At 41.7% G+C, this 21,497-nt stretch overlaps 1 long non-coding RNA gene across 6 annotated transcripts; it reads left to right on the top strand.

Moving 5' to 3' along the window:
* Positions 1 to 21,148, top strand: LOC139827210 (uncharacterized). 6 transcript variants are annotated; one of them, XR_011737541.1, is made up of 10 exons: positions 1 to 709; positions 1,180 to 1,240; positions 4,975 to 5,080; positions 5,709 to 5,911; positions 10,630 to 10,733; positions 12,246 to 12,419; positions 13,100 to 13,260; positions 15,123 to 15,292; positions 15,539 to 15,739; positions 16,627 to 21,148. It is a non-coding gene; the product is annotated as an uncharacterized lncRNA (long non-coding RNA). The 6 variants fall into 6 exon arrangements; XR_011737544.1 differs by having other exon boundaries at positions 13,100 to 15,292; positions 16,627 to 17,758; positions 18,002 to 21,148; XR_011737542.1 differs by having other exon boundaries at positions 13,100 to 15,267; positions 15,652 to 15,739.
* Positions 21,149 to 21,497: the final 349 nt, after the last annotated feature.

Here is a 21,497-nt window from a genome sequence, read left to right as displayed (position 1 = left end):
ATGCTCTAAGGGTGACACTGCCAAACTACCCATCTGAATGTCCAGCTTCTCATCTTAGAGCTTGCTGCGTGATCTCCTGCTCTCCGTAAGGTGATGGATTCCCACCTCTCTGCTGTACGTGTGAGATGAACAGCCCTCTGCAACTGTCTCTCTTTACTGCACAGAAAGCACAGACAACTGATTAAGGCTATGTCAAACTCCTAACTGGCTGTGATGAGAGAAGTATCCAACCCTTGCTCACTTGGGCTAGGTCTGAGTAGGACAAAGAAGGAAAAAATGGAGTGAGGGCTACAACGAGGGCAGATGAGAAGCAGCTAAGTGAAAATAAAGGTGACAGATCCTTCCTGCAGGCTCTGTAAGGTAAAACATGATGTGTGGATGTGACTGGGTTAGTGGTACTCACCATCATACCACTGCCTGCTGAAACCTGGCTATCCAAGAAGACAGAGATACAACTGGTGCAAGAGTTATCCAAGGGGCCAGCAGAGGATGATGCGAATGGCCACCACTTCTCATTCTGTGATGTCGCTGGCTGTGGTGAGCTCCAGAATGGGTCTTTGAGAGAACAGAGAGCTGCGGGCAAAAAAGCAATAGAGGTGACCAGGACCATGAACAGGATAAGAGATGACAGACTGAGGAAGTGTCCAGTGAAGGCATGGAAGTAAAAGGGCACAGCCTTCCTGAGGAAGCCTTCTTCCAGCAGGATAGTGTAGGTATCTCCAGCTGAGGGAAACCATGTTTATTTCTTGTATCAGGTCCCCAAAGAAACTTCATGAAAGAGAGAAACAAGGTTATCTGTTTTCAGAATTATGTGGTGTTGAGATCTGGGCCACTGGGCTGAGGTTCAAAGAGCTGAGCAGCCCCGGGAGAAAGCAGAGGGTCTCTGGCTTCAAGTTTCCATTCTGTTCACAAGGGTTGCAGTATGAAGGGAGAACAGGACTTCTGCCTGGGAGAAGCAAAATTTGACTAACTGAATACCTTGATGCCCTGTTATTTTTTTTTCCTTTTCTTTTGCCTGTGACCTCTTCAGACAGTTCCCAACTGGAACATGTTGTGCTCCCATTTCATTTGCTTTCTCTCCTTGAAGGTGGGAGGTGCGCCAAGCCTGTTGAAGAATACATGCATTCCAGAGGTTTATCTAACAGTTGTGAGTACTTTGACTTTTTTTTTTTTTTTCAGAATGTATCTACTTTTGCAACGATTCTACCAACTGATAGAAGCGTCTATAATTCTCAAGCAGGTATGTAGGGTAGCCAAAAGATTTTCACAGAGCTCACACCATATTGAAATAGGTCAGTGAGAGGCTGCGTTGGGGATGCCTAGCAGTTTCCATCCTAATTTGGAAAGAGCGTCCCAGTATATATGATTGCTCTGGTTCAAAGCTATTACTTTGGACCAGAACTGAGGTGGCTGATGATCCAACATCAGCTGCATCTATGTGAGTGGAAAAAGTAGATGAGGGTGATTTGGGCACATTGATCCCTGAATGCTAATGAAAAGAGAAAGATATTTGGCACCATTACAAGTTAGACACTCTGAGGATTTCAAAATTGTGTCCTTTTTTATACCAATCATAAATTTGTCAGTTTTGTGGGGAAACTGTGAAAAATGAATGTCTTTTACTGCATTCAGAGCTGTTGCTCCAAATCCAGTAAGATAATGGCCAATAAAACTTTGAGCTGGGAGGTTGAGTTCTGCATTGCTAAAGCCTTCATTATGTGTGGTTTTAGAAAATGTACACGTGTGCCAGAGTGTCTCATTGTTATTTTGCTGTTTTATTATTTTGTCAGTATGAAGTGGCTCCGATTCCAGCTATGAAATGCAAGTTTAGCTTATATTGATCCTGCTGTCCGTGTATAGGTCCTTAGCAGTTTTGCAAGATGCTGTTAAGAACAGTTAGGTTTTATTTGCAGCCAAACTATACTGTACTCTGTTCCCTATTGAAACAAATTTCATCTCAGTACTTGATTTACTTTTGTGTGTGTGTTGTAAAGGGTGGTAATTGAGATCCCCAGTTTTTTTGAATGCTTAGAGGGATTCAAGAACCAACCTACTTGGGCATCCCAAGGGGAGTGTGACTTTGTGGTTCCCAAAAGTGGATTGTTAAATGACAGTCTCAGATGTGGGCCCATAGCATGGCTTCTGTAGTCTGACTAGATTGCTCTTGTCTTTACAGTGTACACCAGATTCTTTATTAGGTGTTAGCCCAAAACTCACCATGAGTTTATCTGCTGCAGGTTTTAAGGTAACACAGGTTTCCTTTACATCTTTGACAAATCCAGTAACTTCTTGCTTGATGAAAGTGTATAGTTGGTCAGATTTGAATAAAATTAGGACCTCTTCTATAACCAGGTTAATTTTTCAGCACTTCATGAAAGTACTCCAACTTATGAGAAGCTAGGATCTGAATCTGTAGGTATATCATATTACACATCCTCTTGTTTTTTTCAATGCTATAAATCCAATTCACAACACCACCACTTCCCATGTGGTGTCTTTTTTTTTTTTTTCCCTAACTGGTGTACAGTTTAGAAAATGGTATATATACCAGCACCCTTCATCATATCCTCAGAGGGATGGGGTTACGGACACAAGTACTTCAAACAGCATTGGAATATTGCAGCCTGTAGGGTGGGATATGTGAGGTCTTTTTGTAGTGCAACCAATGCTCAGAAAAATGTCACTCCTCTGGCTGGAGCAAAGTCAATAAACAAAGGCACATGCTTGCATAAAAATCCTACCCAGACAAATCTCAGAATATTTTAAAATAGAAAAATGATACGGTACCTAAGAGATTAATTAAGAGATTGTTGGTTTAGTGTAAACCACACAATGTCCTGACAACATCAAGGGTCTTATGAAAGACTATGAGGACTACGTATTAGTGCAGAATCATTAATATATCTCATCAGATCCAAAATGAACTCCTTGAGGGACTATACCATGTGTTTTCTCAGCATAGGTAGAAAAATACTTGATGAAATTATGTTTGTAGAAAGCATCATGCCTTTGCAGGCGAGACTGGGCACAGAGCACATTAAGAGTAAGACCTTACTATTTAAAACACTGTGCTGGCAGGACAATGGCAGGAGATTTTGGAATGGGCTGGCTCCCACCATGCTCTGCTCCAAAGGACACCTTTCTGGGAAGCCAGCAATATATTGGTTGTGGGTCCTCTCCTTAGGTAAGGAAAGCTCAGTGCTGATAGTGCATCTGCCAGAGGATCAGAGAATGGAAATTTTTATTCTCCACTGCCCCTTCGCTATGGTCACACTCAGAGTTGTGGTCAATGGCTTGATCTCCAAGTGGAGACCAGTGGTGAATGTCATTTCTCAGGGGGTCAGTATCCAGACCGATGTTGTTTAACGTATTTGTTGGTGACATGGACAATGCAATTGAAAGCAGCTTCAGCAAGTTTGCTGACAATACCACAATGTGTGGTGCAGTCGACATGCTGCAGCAAAGGGATGCCATCCAGGTGGACCTTGACAGGCTTGAGAGATGGGTCCATGCGAACCTCCTGAGATTCAACAAGGCCAAGTGCAAGGTTTTGAACCTGGGTCAGGGCAATCCCTAGCACAAATACAGGATGGGCAGAGGAGAAGTTGAGAGCAGTCCTGAGGAGAAGGACTTGGTGCTGTTGGTTGATGAGAAGCTCAATATGAAACAGCAATGTGTCCTTGCAGCCCAGAAAGCCAACCATATCTTGGGCTGCATCAAAAGAAGTGTGACCAGCAGGTCTTGTGAGACCCCACCTGGAGTACTGCATCCACCTCTGAGGCCCCCAAAATAAGAAGAACATGGACCTGCTGGAGCGAGTCCAGAGGAGGCTCACGACAATGATCAGGGGGCTGGAGCACCTCTCCTATGAAGACAGGCTGAGAAAGTTGAGGCTGTTCAGCCTGGAGAAGAGAAGGCTCCAGGGAGACCTTATAGCAGCCCTCAGTACCTAAAGGACACCTACAAGGAAGCTGGAGAGGGACTTTTTACAAGGGCTAGTAGTGATAGGACAACGGGTAATAGATTTAAACCGAAAGAGAGTAGATTTAAACTAGATATAACAAAGAAAATCTTTACCATGGGGGTGGCAAGGCAATGAAACAAGCTGCCAAGAGAAGCTCTGGATGCCCAGTCCCTGGAAGTGTTCAAAGGCAGGCTGGATGGGACTTTGAGCAACCTGGTCTAGTGGAAGGTGTCCCTGCCCATGGCAGGAGGGTTGGAACTAGATGATCTTTAAGGTCCCTTCCAACCCAAACCATTCCTTTCAAACCATTCTATGATTCTATCTTTGATGCCATCTGTAGCACATAGTTTCAGCACAGTACTACTATATCCATCTGTCTGTGGCTGTGTAATGGGTGTGCTGTACCAAAAGAGAGAGTTGCTGTTGTTCCCTGTAGCAGGTTATAACACAGATGTGCCACTAGGAAAACTCTTCCTGAATTCACCCAATCAGATTGTGTTGCTGGTCATACACATTTGGAGAAATGCCATAGCCTTCAGTACTGTCCCTTGGATTGTATTACAGACAATGGTGGAGGATCGGACCCTTCTTTTTACCTATGGTGTCAGAAGCAATTGCAGTCTGAGAATTTTAAAAACTGAAATTAGATGATTGTTTTTGGTCTGTTTTATTTTAGAGACAGACAGTAAGGTCTTGGTTTTGTTATATTTAGCCATCAAATGCGTTCAGGTTTACCATGGTTGGTTTTACAGAACTAAAATATAAACTGAAATCACCTAAAACCAGAATCAACTTTCATCCTTTCCCAGCTGTCATGTTTGTAAACAATACAGTATTACCAAACTTACTTCTAATTGTGTGTTACTGTTTCTCCTGTGAGGAAGAGCAAGCATTTGCACCCATGAGCGCTGAATATTTGGAGGTCAGCCACAAACCACAGAAAGAGGTCCAGATGGTTCCCTGACATCCATGTGCTTTTGATAATCCAGTGCTCTCTTTCTCCTCTACAGCCGTGGAACTCCTTCTGTAGTCTTCTGCTCCTTCTCATACAGCTGGCCAGCAGGCTACAAATCAAGTGTCTCCTTCCAGTTTGCTCTGTGGTAGCCAAAAACTCTGGTAAGTACACTCAGACCAAGAGCTGCCGGGAGTCATCTCTTCTCTCCTCATCCTCTGACCTGTGTACTCATTTCTGGGAACAAACACATGCAGTTATGGGGCTCCAGTTGCCTGCTACTATGGCTTACCACATGGTACAGCCCCAGCTCAGGAAACAGCATCTGTAGAACATCTACATCTGATGTCCTGTCAGATGTTTTTGGCAAAGAAGCAAAGGGAAAGGCTTGGTTTGAGTGTGGCAGGCTTAAAGCTTCTGTGCTGTTCTTCAAAGTCTCTCTGGGACCAGAGTACTCAAATAGTAGTCTTATGTGGGTTGGGTAGGCTTGGGTCTGCACCAACTCACAGGAGTGAGTAGTGGGAAGACGGAGAGGCCTTCAGCTATGGGACATCTGTTCTCTGTAGCTCACTGTGGGTTTATTGTTTTCTGATGGGAGGTGAAATGTTCAGCCCTTCTTCTTTTCTCTTTTTCCAATTGCTTTGCCCACTGCTAATTTACATCTTGGGCATAAAAGAAATCTTTGTGTTCAAATGAAAAATACAAAGCTTAACTCTAGAGGCAATTAAAAATGAACAGACAAAATATTATAATATAGTGAACAATACTCAAATATTTTTTAACGTTTTCCAGAAAAACATGTCTGCAGATCTGTGTGCCATTGCAGAGATTAGTCTGGAGGGATTTGATCCATCAAACTGAACAATATAATGACTTTTGATCTTTACTTAAGTGGTGAGAAAATGGAAATAAGAAAAAAAAGAAGAAGAAAAGCAACACAGAAGGTAGAAGCTGTGGAGAATACACCAGGAATTTCTGGAACACTTCAAAAATAGGTACATGTAGGTTGTGAACTGCTTCATAATTGCTATAGGACCTGCCTCAAAAAGTCTGTCAGAAATATCAGGGGGCTAAGGCACTCATTTCTTTTTAGATCAGACTCTGACAATACTGCGAACCCAGCAGAAAGGTCCCCAGTTTTTGTGGGCATTGTGGCCACACAATGTAGAGCGCTGGTGCCATAAGTATCATTCAGGTGTAGCCAGATAAGGTTCAAATATCCAAAGACTGCCTGAGGTTGGAAATAACAATGACAAATTTTGTGCTGGAAGACATATTACCTGTATCTCAGGTACTACTACTAACTTGATAGAAATACAGTCTACTGCCCAGATCCAATCCAGATCAAATTTGTACTGCTCGTGCTCTGCTGGTGTAGAGACCCAGAGCCTGTGTCTCTGAAACCCTGGTAAGAAACTGTTTTATCCTTCTCCTCCCAGTATTGAATATCCTAACACTATGCCATGCACAACAGATGGTAGAAGAGAGAAACAGAGCTCATGGTTCCCTATCCGTCACCTGAAAGCTGTCTATCTGGTGTAGGTGTACCTTCTCAAAGATATGTTTCCTGATTTTCTTATGGCTGAGCTACACTAAAGAGAAAGGATTTATTAAAACACAAACAGAAGAGAAGCAGGAGGATAGGGGAGAGCCACTGGAATGGGGTAACTTTCTCTTGAAAGTTTGGTTGTGTGATGATCAGACTTTATCATGTAAAGTTAGCTTCGAAGAGGACCTTAAAAGACCATTAAACCATGTTTCCTTCTGAAGGCAAGTGCAACTGTATCAACATCATCCCTGACAGATGTGTGTCTGACTTCTCCTTAAAGGTATCCAGAGAGGAAGGCTTTAAGTCAGGGATTCAAGGATTAAATATGCATTAACAAGCTATAGCAATGAGCAGCTGTGATCAGTGGAATTAAGCCTGTATTCTAGGGAGCTGGGAAAATTAATCATCATTTAAAAATATCAGTGTGTAGGCTAATTAACCAAGCCACAAAGCTGATTCAAAATTAAGCTCTGGAGAAAGGTGAGACAGTAAATATCCTGGTCTTGATTTCTAACACCCCTGCCCCAAGTTGAGCTCTCTCTGTCTTTTATGATCCTAATTTTACTAAAGACGTTGTGCTAGTTTGACTGAAAGTGAGTTAATTTTCTTAATCCAGTTAGAAACCTTTCTTTTTTGTAGCTAGCATGGTCGTTGTTTGAGTTTAGTTTTATAACAAGGACATAAAACACAGGGACAGAACTAATGTTACCAATTCGTGAGGAATTGCGTTGAGTATCTTTTATATTTTATTTCCACTTTATATAGATTATTGTTAGTAGCAGTGTATTAGTATTTTGTTATTTTATTAAACTGTGTTTATCTCAATCCACCCGTTTCTCCCTTCACTTTCAATTCTCTCCCTTATTCAGGGGGTGTTGAGGGAGGGAGGGAGCAGCTATCATGGTTGTATTGCTAGCTTGGATTAAACTGTGACAGATGTGTAAACATCTTAATACCTGTTGGTAGTGAGGAAGGAATGAGGAATGAAGTCAGAATTGAAGGCATTCTGTGTGTTTTTTAACTCTGAGTTACCTTCTGCCTCTATTTCACATGGGGTGGAGGTAAGCAGGTGGTGTGGGGTAAGGCAGTAACTAGTTAAGGCTCTTCAGCTTCTTACCTGCCTTGACTTAGAAGCTGCTAAGCTCCCCTCTATGGGTTTGCAAAAACTGCTGCTGAAAATCTGTATTACTAACTTGAGTTTATCTGGTTTAAAAATCTGGCCTACTGTTTTTGTCTCTTTGTGCTTACTATGTCCTTTTTTTAGCATCCTTTCTTTCCAAAATTGATGAGGCGTGTTTAGGGAAAATTATTTGTGAACTGTAGTCTTGACTTCAGAATTAGGTCATGCGATATTGTCTGAGAATTTGGTCCTTTAAACTAAACTGTCAGCAGCAATCATTGAAATCACTAGGACATATGCTGTTAAAAAAAATCAGTTTGTTTTTTACCTGGAAAACTTCTTATTAAGCTCAGCAAAGATTTTATTCCAAGTTCAGTACAGCTGAAGGAAACTACTGTTTGTACATCAGTAAGGCTGGGATTTGAACAGAAGTTAGGCTTGTTTTATAACACAGACTTAATTCTGTCATGTACCTTCATCTCTCTCTGATATTTTGCTCCAAAGCCAATGTAGTTAAGTCTACAAGTTTTTGAGCTGAGCGCACCCTTTACATCCCTTTTCTAAAATTGGAAAAAGAGAAGTATATTGTGACTGACAGCTCAGTCTGAGCTTTGCATCTAAGCGGAGCCCCAGTCTGCGTGCGAGGCAGGAAGTGAATTGCAGAGCTTCAGAAATAGCACAGAAACCTACATTCTACTTGCAAATGCACCATTCATAGCTCCCGCAGGGGCTGAAGCTCAGCCCCCTGCAACAAAGGCAGCAATTCGGGTGTGGAATAACATGTAAAAAGCTATATTATGATATACACTCACAATAAAGCTACCTTACAGCAGGTAGGAAATCCTCTAATTGCTTGGAGTATGTGTTGGAAAGTTGCCTTAATGCAGAGAGTTTGCATGGAAATGGAGCTGAGCATGGCAGAGCAGGACTTTGAAGGTTCAGTCAGGTCCCATGAAACTGCAGCTAGGTCAGGCTCAGTGTGTTCTAAAAAGAGGTGAGCCAAAACCGAGCACCTTTGGCAGAGCATGGGAAGCGAGACCTGGCATTTACAGTTAATGAGGAGTTGAAGTAGCTCTAGGCAGACTGTGCTCCATCCAAGAAAGTCTGCTGTGCTTTGGTTTTATTTCTCACACAATAAGTCTGGGTTTAAATCACAGTAGGTCTGAGGAGTGAAACCCAACTCCTTTAAAATGACCCAGAAAAGAGATTCAGCTGACCCTACATGCTTTTTCCCAGCTCCCAGGCTGTCACTTTTCTTTCTTTGCAGAATTCTGTCATTTCTAAGGTTTGGTGTGGGGAAGAATACACATGTACACAATACGCATAAATAAGTGCACGCCTGCTGCAGGTTGCTCTGGTGGTGGTGGTATCACAGTATGTGACAGAGCATGGAAAGGACCAAGGTGAAAACAAACCAGCTGTCAAATCCTGCCCTCCGCATGCCAGCATGTGGCTAAGATCACAGGCTGGACTGTGCCCTGCATGGTCTGGCGAGAGCATTAACATGAAGTGGTATCATTCCGTCTGCAGCTGCGGGAGGCCTGATGGCATCGTGTGGATCAGCACAGGCACAGTGTCCCTGCTCAGCCACTGTGTAGCATCCCAGGTGTCCCCAGAATATCACACAGGGTGCAGTCTAGCCACATGTGTTGCGCCATCCTGGTCCAAGGTGTTGCCTTTAGGGATCAGTGGGAAGGCAAGAGTCCAAGTACCCTTACTGGGCTGTTGATGGTGGGAAAGGACTGGAGGGCTGGTAGGAAGACACATCCTGATTCCATCAGTGAGGCATAGGTTGTTTGTTTTTCTATCTCTGACGTATTTCACTGCATTACCAGACTGCTGAAACTACCAGCATCTATCCAGATAGTGTTAACACCATGGAGGATTGCATTGCTTTTTCGGAAGGCATGGGTTTCTAGCACCTACTGAAAACTTGCAGATGAAATCTTAAATATCTTGAGGTATCTAGAGAAGCAGAGAGAAACAGTATGCAGGCACATTCGTGCTGTGGTATTCTGTCATCATTTTTAACGCAGTTGATAGTAAATGTGTTATGTGTCTGTGTGTAAATAAATATATATACATCTGTTTGTTAAGAAGCTTCTATACTTATGATTCTAGGAGTTATTCTTGTTAAAATGAAGATATTATATAGTTTCATATCACCTATATTTGCAATCTCATTGTAAAAGAAAAGTTTTGTTTTAGCTTCTGTTAGTGCACCTCAAGAAGAAATATCTGAATCTGGTTTATCCAGATGCACCAAACACATTTGATTGCAATGATGGAAACTACAAAACCTTTTGAAGTGTCCCTTTTTATTTCCCTGCATGGAAAATAAACAAGCCTCTTGTTCATTCCCACCTCAAACAATAATAACCTGGGAATTGTTTTAAGTGCTGGAAAACACCCATAGGAGACACAAAATGAAGAAACAGCTTTCCCAAATGATTAATCCTGGATTTTAAACCAGAGAAACAAAATTTCATCTCAAACAATAATTTTCAGAAAATCACGACTAAATGAAAGGACAGCTTTCTATTGGTCCAGTTTAGTTTATTTTCATCTGTATTGAATGGTATCCTTTCCCATGATTAATCCCACGGGAGACCTCAATGTGAAGCAGATTGTGGGAAAGCAGTCTAATGAAAGCAGCTTAGCAACTTTAAAAACACAAGCATTCCCAGGACTCTTGGGTTTTCTACTCAGAATTAAGGGAAAGCAAAAAGGTGCAGGATTCCTGAAGGCTGCACCTGCGGCCCCATCAGTACCTCTTTGTGTGCTGTGCACTACTGCTCTGCAATGCCAGAGCTAAAGGTTTGGGGTGGTGGTGCTACCACCCTTATTCTGGTAGAGCCTTACAAGCACATGTCTACAGCCCAGGCTACAAATGGGAATAACTTGCCATCGGCTGTTTCCATCAGCAGGAGAAGTTTTGTACTTTTTTTTCTTACTGTGCATAACAGTTTTCTCTGCCAACAGCTTCATTGATCAAGGTAGAAATTAAGAAAGTAGGGAGCTGACATTTGCTGTCCTCTCCGCAGAGAGAGGAATGCTGGCTCTGCAGCCTCAGGAATGAAGAGAAAAAATGAAATCGCCTCGCTCCCCTTCTGCAGAGCGGTCATTAACCTTGCTAACAGGGAAGGAGGTAGGTTTTTTTTAAACTCCATGCCTGGGGGATTATGCATGCAACTACTTTTAATGTCAGCATTGATGTTTCTGAGTATGTACCCACCTGAAAATCTAACCCAGGTGAGTAGAGGTTCTGATTGTGCATCCCAAGGGGATGAAGGAGAACAGGGATTACGAAATGAAGGCCCAAACAAGCCCTGTTTATGATAAAGGAATATCTAGGTATTTTCGTCTGTAAATGTGAATTTCAATGAATAGATATATTTACTATCCAATGTGATAAATAAAAGGCTAATCACCAATGTTTTACCATTATGCCTTAATAAAATGACACTTTTCAGAGCCAGTCACGACTTTAAGGCAGATCATGGCTAAAAATACGAAAGGAAGGATCACCACAGCAACAATCACATTGCTCCCCTTCTGCAGAGGAAATGGAAAATCACTCAAACTTTGCCAACCTGAATAAATTATCCAGATTATCAGAACTCTCAGGAAAGCTGTATGTAATCAGCTCTGTGTGTGTGTGTGCCTGCGAGTGTGCACACATATGTTAACTGGATTGCACCCTGCTAAATACATATGCCAAAGGGGACTGCTCTGAAAATATGCTAAAGAATAAAAAATTACTGTGTTTGTATGTTAATAGGCCAGCAGATGCCACGCAGATCATGATGCTTACTGCAGCACTGGGGCATTCCAGTCCACCTGTTGAGCTGGGCTCTCCTGCCTCTGGTGGGCTGGGGATGGGGTGGAGGACACTGGTGCTCTCTTGGTCTTGCTTCTTTGTGAAGCTGGGAAAGGGCTGGTTTGCTCACCCTGATGTGGGAGGGCAGATGCGTTCTCACTCCAGTCTGATGGTTGTTTTTCTGTGTTGGGTGCGGTTTCCTTTGCCCTGTTAGCCAGGGAGGGAAGAACAGGGGTGGAAGGGTGGGGAGCAGGAACAATATTGTCACTTCTTGACTCTAAGTACCTTGTACAGGAGTCTGCATTGGAAGCTTTCTCTGACAAGGCTGCCTTCATGGTCAGCAGAGAGAGGCTGGCCAGAGAGAGTAGCCCAAGGAAGGGACCTGACTTAGAATATTGGTAATGACATCAAGATCTTTGGAAAATTCAGGATGCATCAAAGACTCCAAAATCATATTAGGGAAGCCCAAAAGCATGTGACTTTCAAGCACAGGAAGACAAGGGTAGGCTTGGAGAGCAAAGGCTGTGTGTTTCCATTCCTATGCCTCCTGACGTTAGGAAGAGCACTTGTTTAATCTGTCTGTTGATCCCATACTGAATCCCAGATGGTCAGCCAGCCAGCAGGATGCCATCATTTTCTGGCCTGGGTTTCTAGCTAGAAACGTCCCTCAGTTTTTCTGAGACAGCATGTTTTAAACAAGTGGAGTGTGAGGGGTCTGTGTCTTTAGCCTTTTACACTTTTCAGACTCACAGATGTTTTGCAAAGGAGTTGGATGCTGCTGCTGAACAAATTTAAGCTTACTGATAACAGACTTGCTTTCTTTTATTTTCATTCATGTAGGTCAGTGCATGCTTGGGCTTGGCTAGATGACATAAGTGATGCCAGCTGTATCCTCGCAATGTGTGGAGTATCTACAGAATGATGGGTCCTGTATATACTGTAATGTTGATGCAGACTGAATTCCAGAAATCACCTGTACCTGATGGTAACATGCCTGGAAAATGCTTTAGACAGGTACTGTCAGAAGCGTTTGGGGTTTCTCCTGACTTGCAGTACGTGTCCTTCAGGGTCCTCAGGTGACAGTGGCAGAGGGGGTACATGAGGAAGTATGTGGTTTAAGTCTAATCACAGCTGAAGAACCTCCATGGGTTTCACTGCCATTACCTCCACCTTGCTTTAAAGAGCAGTTCGTGGCAAAATTGGTTAGTCTGTAATACTCTGCTTTTCCTTTTTAAAATGCAAATTTTAAATTTAGCTTGCCTATTCATTTCAAGAGCCCTTTGGGCCCTACACTCCTTGCTCTCTCTTATGTTGTTTGTTATCTACTACTTTGCTGTGCCTACTGTGGCTCCAGGGATGGCAGCCTGCTGAACTGCAGAACCTTGCCACATGGCACGTGCTTTTGGGCAGGATTTTGTGCTGGCTGGCAATGACACTGAACTATTGCAGTAGGTCAAAGCTAACAGCAGCATCTGGAGTTAATGAATCCTACATCACCCTGGAAAAGGGATGGGAATCCCAGAGCTCAGGGGGTTTTCATGGAGGTGTGCTGCAAACTTGATGTGTGAGTGACTGGAGGAGATGAAAGAACAACTGGATGGGCTAAGGAATACATATGCACTAGAATTTTTTTGCATTATATTTAATTCAGTGCTTGCAAACTAAGTATTTTTTTTCCCCCATCTCTTTTTAAGGTTTACTTGTTTTTCTGAGTAAGGAAAGATGAGTGGTGCATATGGTTAGATGAATGTCTACCATGACTCTGTTATTGTGTGCTGGACCTTTAAAAACAAAGTGTTCCCCAGGCTGTAGTCTACAAGGGATTGCTATGCATCAGTGCAAGATGGCCCTTACAGTGAGTTACGTGCTTGTTTTTCTCTTATGTAGTTGTTATTTCTCTCCTTGCTTGTTTGATTTAATTTGAAACAAAAGCTATTCTGGTTGTAGGCAATTTAGATTTAGTTGTTCAGGAAATGGAACTGAGGACATCCTACAAGAACAACATGTTGCTTCACCCACCATCCCATCAAAGCCAGGTCTGATCAGGACATCTCCTTCATACCGCCCCAACCTATCTGTTAGCAGGACAGATTCTGAAATAGATGATGACCCAGGCTCATTTTCTTACCCCTTCAAACTCCCTCCCTCCAAACTAAAGTCTGTATATTGTAACCAGCACCCTGGTCTACAAAGCTGAATGGATTCCTAGCTGCAAAACTCATATCTGAGTTCCTCATAATGAGATAATATCTAAGAAGCCAGCAGTTTCTTTCATGCAGATCTACTGGATGAGAGTATTAAATATCAAGGATATATCTAGGCCAGCTGTGGGTCAGATGCTTCTACTGCATATGTATTTTTGTCACAGAAACAGCTCACCTGCATTATAGTTTGGGAATAAGAGACTCAGCAGCCTCTAAGCTGAACGGCTGCCTCATGGAGTGCCTTCCTGGGGGCTATTTTATTCTCTCTGTTGTACCTTCCTGTCAAATGTGATGGGAAATCAGTGATGAATAGGAGATCCTTAATCTCCATGGATACTTGTCCCTGCATGGTGTCAAAATCTGCGTTGGCTGTTTATTTTCTCTTATTTTATATATAATTAATTTACTTAGGAAAGGGAGGGGAAAAAAGAAGACTATTTGGGGTTGAAATAAAAAATGAGAGAAAGGAAATTTGAGAGTGGTTCTCAGCTGGAGCTGCTGGGAGGTCTCCAGAAGCCTGTTCCATACCTGCATCCCCTAAGCTTGTAGTTAGCTCTCTTGCTTTGTTCTGTGCTCGCAGCAGAGTCTCCGGGGAACACAGATGCTGCAGCTGCTCATAGACCAAAAGGTGACCTTTTGAGTAGCCAAAGCATGATGCATTATTTAGTGCATTCCTGGCTAAAATGGAAATGAAATTACTTTGTGACCAGAATGATTTGTTTGCCCTTTCAATCGGATGCATCTTCCTTGCAACACACCATAGTGTGGCATACACACCACTCCTTGTGGTTTCTTCTGGGGAAGACTTTTGATAAGACAGGTGCTGTACTTTAAAACACACTGACTGTTAGCTAGAAAGACCCTATTAGCCAAATGTAATAAACTTCAGTTTCGAGGTACTGTTTGTAAAAAACAGCTTCTATTTAAATAATATGTAGGAGTGAATTCTTCCTGGTGAAGTGTCTGTATCCAGAACATCAGCTGATACTGGTAAGTATAACCAGCTGTTACTTCAGCCTGAAGTATTTTACTTCTTTCAATTAATCAAGAGTCTCTCAGAAGGTGCCATAGCAGGACATTCATTACGGGGAGGTTTAATGAATAGAGTATTTGTCATTTGTACAGACAGGGGTTTCAGCAACTGCCTCCCAATGATCTGTGACAGCACAGTACTTAGGCTCTCTCTGAATCCATTGGGCAAAGGAGGAGAGGCAGATGGGAACAATTTTTCACAATGTCTAACTTTAAATTTGCTATGTGGTCTTCCAGACAGAGATTCAAAGAACATGAGGCTGGAGCCTACCTCTCCTGCTGACTGTGAATGAAGACTGTAGTATACTCTGCTGCAAAGCCATCTGCTCTTGAACTTCATAAATACCTTTAAAGAGATCTAATAGTGTTTTTTGTTTAAAGTTTCCAATACAATTTATGAATGTTTGAAAGTGGTATTCAGATTACGAGAGCTGAGTTGTCAAAGTAACAACTAATCTGAGAATGGCCATTTTTTACCGAGATGAGCATGTGGAGGGACCTGGTGGAAGATCAAGTGTTTACCTGGGATTTTACTGAGTTCAACCCTGAAATGTAAGAAGGAGAAGAAATCTGCACAAATGAAGAGTTCCCCAGCAGCTCATGTTATCTCACTGGAGAACCCAGTGGTAACAGTTCGTCATAAAATGACAGGTACCTGCTTCTATGTGATTATTTTTATTGGTAAAAGATTGGTTGGGGGCAGGGCAGGGAGGGGTAAGGCAAGTAAACAGGGATTCCCTAAATGGCTACAAGTATTGCAGTTGCTTGTTTGGCATTGTCTTAATTGTTACAACAAACAGCACAGGATGACCAAAAAAAAAAAATGACCACCTTTCTACTCAGAAGATAAACTGCTTTTAAAAAGAAGGAAATTAAACCCAGCTCTGCGATTTCTAGGATCCCAATTAATTGAGATGGACATGACTGGAGAAGCATTAACACCTGAGCAGCTTTCAAGCCATTTCTCTAGCACATTCTTACTGACTCTGAGCCCTTATTTCCAACCACAGTGTCTGCTCATCCTATTGCAGCACCCTTTAAACCAGCCTCCCCTGAAGGTTCCAGCAGGCAGAGGAGAGAAGAGCTGAGCACAAGCTGGTAAGCAATCACTGCAGGGAGTTCTGAGGGTTGTGGGATTTAGTCAAACAGCAAAGTATAAGCTTCTACTGTGACTCATCTGGTGTAAAACTAGTGCTAACTATTGTACATAATTAAGACAACACTATTACGGGAAGACAGCACTTCTTTTCTTGGTATGGTTAACGTCTTGAAAAGGTGTAATGTTTTCAGCCTTCAGAGCTGTGAAGAAGATGAAGAGTTCTGATGGGAGTTCATTCTAAAAGATATCATAGCTACAGTGAGTTTAGATCATAATTTGCATTATTCTTGAAGCTCTTTGTGTATATTTCAGTTTCCTTCATGAAAGGCTGTGTTTTTTGTGAGAATAAACACAATGGTATGGTAGTATTCATTAGATAAGACATGCAACCATGGCCTCTTTAGACATTCCAAGGGTTTGCTGATTTTTATGCCCACAAATCATGTATTTTATTTTGAGACACATTTCTTAAAGAGGTGTTATTGGTATTTCAAGTAACAAACACAAAAAATTACATTTAATATTGAATGCAATAGAAAATGTTGGCAACAGTGGTGTCAGCTAGAGACTCAGCATTTGAACACCAACTGTCAGCAGGTACAGAACAGAAATATTAGTCATGCAATGGCCCTACAAATGGCAAAAGTTAAGCAAGTAGTTCATTACAGTTTGCCTACTTGCCCCAACATTTTTCTTCAGAGGTCTGCAAATCAACTTTGCTTTTTATGAATGCATGTTCTTGATTAAAATTTATTGTGGTACGATGCAAACAAATTCCACTTATTGGTTGCTCAAAAGCTATTTATTCAAGTTACTTGCTTCTCATCATCCTTAACTAGCTGCTGCTCTTTATGCTGTTAAGATATTGTTTCTGTTCATTGACTAGATGTCTGACTTGCAAGTAAGAGCTGGGAAATCAGACTGAAAGATGCTGACATGGACCATTTTAAGGGACAAGACTTTGAATGAACCAGTTTCCATCTGTATATTTCAGCCTTTAAAGCAAGTTTATCTTCATACTTCAAAAGACATTTGCTACTCTTCAACTTAATGTTACCACCACTTCTCTTATTGTTTCCTAACATGCTACTTGTACCCCATTTTCATGCACATCTCCAGAGAGTTATCGAAGTAAAGTACAAGGACTACAGAGTTTCGGGAGGAATCCCAGGCAAACAAGGCACTTGGGCCAAGACAGCTGAGCCACAGCCAGTGAGCCCCTTTTTGTGTGAGTTGAACAAGCTATAATTTTTTACAAGTCTGAAGATTAAGAATTCCAAGGGCCTTTCTGAGGAAATGATAATTTAATACAAAAGACAGATCAATTCCCATTTTGATTTTACTGCTCTTTTCCATATGAGTTTTCAATTTATTAGTGAAATACTAAATGCTGCCCCAGCAATCAGCTATTGATGTTTTGAAAGGAAATCAAAAGCAGTGTAAGGTTGTTGAAGAAAACGGCTTGAAAAGAGTGAAAAATCATACTATTCCTATGATAGCTGCAAAAGTTTGTGAAGTTTACAGCTGAGAGAGAGATGGGCCAGAAGGAGATCAAGGAGTCAAGGAGAAGATATCTGCCTGCAGAACTTTGTCTTAGCATGCCTTCTTATAGATTCACAGCCTAAAACTTTGTCGAGGTTGATCTGCTATGGGCACTCAATCAGAAGTGGAATTGCGGGAAGGGATGGATGAGCCTCAAATGGAAAGGGCACCCGTTGACAATGGTTATTAGCTTGGTCTTTGTATGGCTTTGACAGGATTTACACAGCTTCTGGACATGAGAAATGCTGTGCATGCCTATTATTCATAACACAGAGTTTTAAAATTAGCTGAGCAACCATGGACCTTGCTGTAGGTGCATGCTGGAGTTGCCCTCCTGATGCAGTGTCTCTCAGCTGATATGACTTTTATCTTTACTCCAACTACAAGCTCACTGTGAGCACAAACGGGAAAGTATTTGTATTCCACTGTGCACATTTACAGTGATTTTGTGGACACAGCACTATAGAAAGAGGCAGGTAAGTGGAGCATTTAGAAGGCATTAATTTCTTCTTACTTTCTACTTTTTTGAACCACACTACAAAAGGTTACAGTGGGAATAGGCAAGGAAAGAACTTGCAGACTTCACAAAAATCAAAGTCTACGGCTTGTGCTGGACGGGTATATTTGGCACACATCTGTGATTATGAAATGACTTTTAAATTGCTTTTGAACTTCATCTGGATAATGATTCACCCTTTCAATTTCCTTTCCCCTTCCAGAACATCCACCATTAACAAACCAACCAGTTGTGATGTTTTACAATCCACATTTGAACCTACTTCTCAAAACATTGCACACTTCCTTAAATAAGCAATTACTCAGCTCATATGCACAAAGATAAGGTCAGTCTTGGCACTGAAATCCAGATCAACAACCCACTTTGGAAACCTCCTTTGAAACAAGTCAAGAAGCAGTTGCACTGAAGACTTGTTAAATTGCAACATCGACAGGCAGCTTAAGTGTTTCTGTACAAACAGATATTGTACAGCCTTGGTTTGGTTGAACTGAGCCCATTACAGGATTCAGGCATATGCCTAAAGATGGAATTACTTACATGACTGAAGTTAAGATATGCTTAAGTGTTTTGTTGTGTATGGGCCTACACACTACATCTGTGTTTGTATTAAGAGGAAAAGCTGTTCTACAAGACATTTGGGCATTTTTAAAATGCGTTTTTGTTCTGAACTGGAACAGGAAGTTTTACTCTGAAATGAAATTTAGGAAATCTTTAATTCCAAAATTCTTGTAATTGAGCATACTTGAAACATTGTGTGTCAGTAATGTTGAAATGCTTTGTGACATTAAGATCGAAACATAACATGTCCACATATGTTACTAAATTAATTAGAACCAACTGTCAACTAAGCATGCCGGGATTGCCTGGGTTGTGTATTACCCACTCCCTGGATGCAGGATGAGCTCCGGTCTGATCAAGCTTCTTGGCTGAGTTGCAACGCTCAGTGAACAATGCTGTTCAACCTAGCACTAAAACAAGGATATTAACTTGTGCATGAGGTAGAGCTCAACATACTAAACACTGTTCAACCCAAATGGCTCTATGTAGGGACATCTCAAGAGTCTTGCACCAGGTCTCTGACGTGAGCACTTCAGAGACGCATGACACAGACCCTGTGCTCGTGCTTGTAGGTGACTTGGGTCTTCCTTGGCTGATTGATTTTGGCCTGGAGGTATTCAAGATGACTCCACACTGTTCAGGAGCCACAGTAATTTGGGCACAACACAGGGAGATGACCCTCATCTGCATCTGATACTGTATGTGACAAGCGAGCCCCTCTGGAGCTGGGGGCTGCAGCTCTGCAGCAGCAAGTCTGGACACAGAACTGAGCTGCAGCTACTGAAACTCAAGGTAGATCTTTGCAGGAACCTTAAGGTTCCCTTTCCTGAGCTTCCCAAACCTGTCCTCCCATAGACATTCCAGTACCTGGAGACTGCAGCCTGGATGCAAAGTTAAAAGCTAAAATGACCAAATCAAAGCTAAACATTTTTTTGTAACTTCTGTTAACTCTTTTATCATAATCAATTGTGATTTTCTTGAAAATGTTTCCATGTTGTGGAATTAGTGTTCATTAGAAGGGGATTGATGCATTGAAAAAAATTCAAGCATCTCTGTGAGCCTGTAGCAAAAATGATAGACTAAGTCTTATCAGACTGATTGTATTGTTTGCTCTCTCTGTCTCTAGATACAGTGACTGTTCAAAAGGGAGTAGGTATCTGTCAGTAGTCTCTGAAAAGAGATCATGCAAATCATCTGTTTCCTCTGCTGTTCAAGTGACAGTCCCTCTTCTCAGACTCATTGACTGATGGCCCAGGTAGGGTTGTTCTTTAGGCCAAGAGTTTCTCTTTGTGTTTGTGGAGCTAAGATGACAAAACGATACTAAAGTGTTACCTTCAGAAAAGACTCTTTCTTTAGCCAAACATACGGGACATGTGGTGAAATTTATTCAGGCAAATCTTTTACCTAAAATTGCTTTTCCTGCTTAAGTCTCTGGGTAGTTGTGGCTTTGCTTTGATGTCCTGTCCTTTTCTTTTCAGGTTGAAATAAAAATCTAAGGTCCACTGCCTTCATGTCTCTATCGGCTTCTGGGTCAGCTGACCACAACAGAGGAGTTGTTTAATCCCATTTTTGAGACATGTTCTTTCATCAAAACATAAACCAGTACACTTAGCTGGAGCCTGTGAATATTGTCTCTTATGAAAGACCCTTTTGCCCCAGCGTGGCTTCTCTCTTACTCTTTCTGTGAGAAACAGGGGCAAACCCTAGTACCCAATCAACCGAGTGCTTTGGATTCTGATGTCAGTAAGAATAGGAGAGGGAACCTGAATTGTTTGTTTGTAACAGGCAATATGATTGTTATCTTATGTTGCTGCAGTCACTACATGTGCAGTTATATTTCCGTCTGAGGAACCAAAAAGCCTTCGCAGATGAGTACAAAAAGATACATGTGTTTTTGCAAGCCTGATCTCCTGAACTTGTATTTATTTTATTGTAATCTGATGCACTGCAAGAAATCTATTTTACATAATTGGCAATGGCAGCCACATATTCTGAGAGAAAAAAGTGTATTGAACTGTATACTACGTATCACTGATAATGATTTTCAGCAGTATCTTCCATAAAAGTAAATGATAATTTAGCACTCAAAAGCCAGGCCTCAAAACCAAAATAAAATAATTTTATTTTTCTGTGCCTAGACTAGGATTCATCTCACCTCACTGTAGACATCAGCAGTGAAGACACATATGGTAGGACCCATCACCCCAAGCTCCCTTTGCAGTCAACACAGGGAACAGGCACTTTTAGGCCATGATTCATCTGACCTATTTACATGTCTGCTGTAGGAGGAGATGAATCACTGCCTCGACTAGATCTGTGCGGAGGATAAAGGGAGCCTAAGATGGCCAGCTCAGATGTAGATGCTGATACAGGTCTACAGTTTGAATTTAGACTTGCAGTTTGGAACAACAATTTCAGAGAGGACATAAATTTCCTAACCCACACTTTCCTAGAAGAATGTGTGTATGAATATATATATATATGTATATGTTTTTTTCTCCCTGCAACAGAAACATTTGCAATAATATAATTTGAATACTGGCCCTATATCCCCTTCTCCAAATGTTTCACTGTCTAAAAAGATGCCATTTTATCTCTCTCTGTCTCTGCCCCTCTTTCACATATACAGATATGGGTACATGTGCCATGTCTCAGAGTTGGGCCTTCTGAATTTTCACCATTAGCTCAAAAGATACTCCTCCGTGTGTGGTAGCCAGAACTGTTACACACAGACAGGTATATTAGCTGGTTTGGGTTTTTTGAAAAAAACAAAGCAAAATATGAAAACAAAACCACCAAATAAACATTTCTGAAATTTGCTTCTGTTTAAAAATAACAATTTTTATTGGTATTTTCTAATGGAATCTGCTCTACTCTGCCTGCAGCCTTTGTGAAGCAGGTCATTGCAGGAAGAGGAACATGAGTTTCTGGGAGACAAGTACTGATGTTGGAGGCAGGGGGGAGACAAACCTGATCATCTAAGAGAGAGTGCAAGTTCCCAAATGAAGCTCTGAGAGGACAAGAGGGGGGTGATATTGTATTATTACATATAGATCAGAGTTGAAAGAATCTGGTTTATGGGGAGTGAGAATGATGTTGTCACAGGTACACTTGTGCACATGCTGTAGTATAATGTCCCA

This window comes from Patagioenas fasciata, chromosome 2, assembly GCF_037038585.1.
Source record: "Patagioenas fasciata isolate bPatFas1 chromosome 2, bPatFas1.hap1, whole genome shotgun sequence".
NCBI classification, from domain to species: Eukaryota; Metazoa; Chordata; class Aves; order Columbiformes; family Columbidae; genus Patagioenas; species Patagioenas fasciata.
The sequence above is the reverse complement of the archived record's forward strand: the minus strand, read 5'-3'. Positions and strand labels throughout refer to the sequence as shown.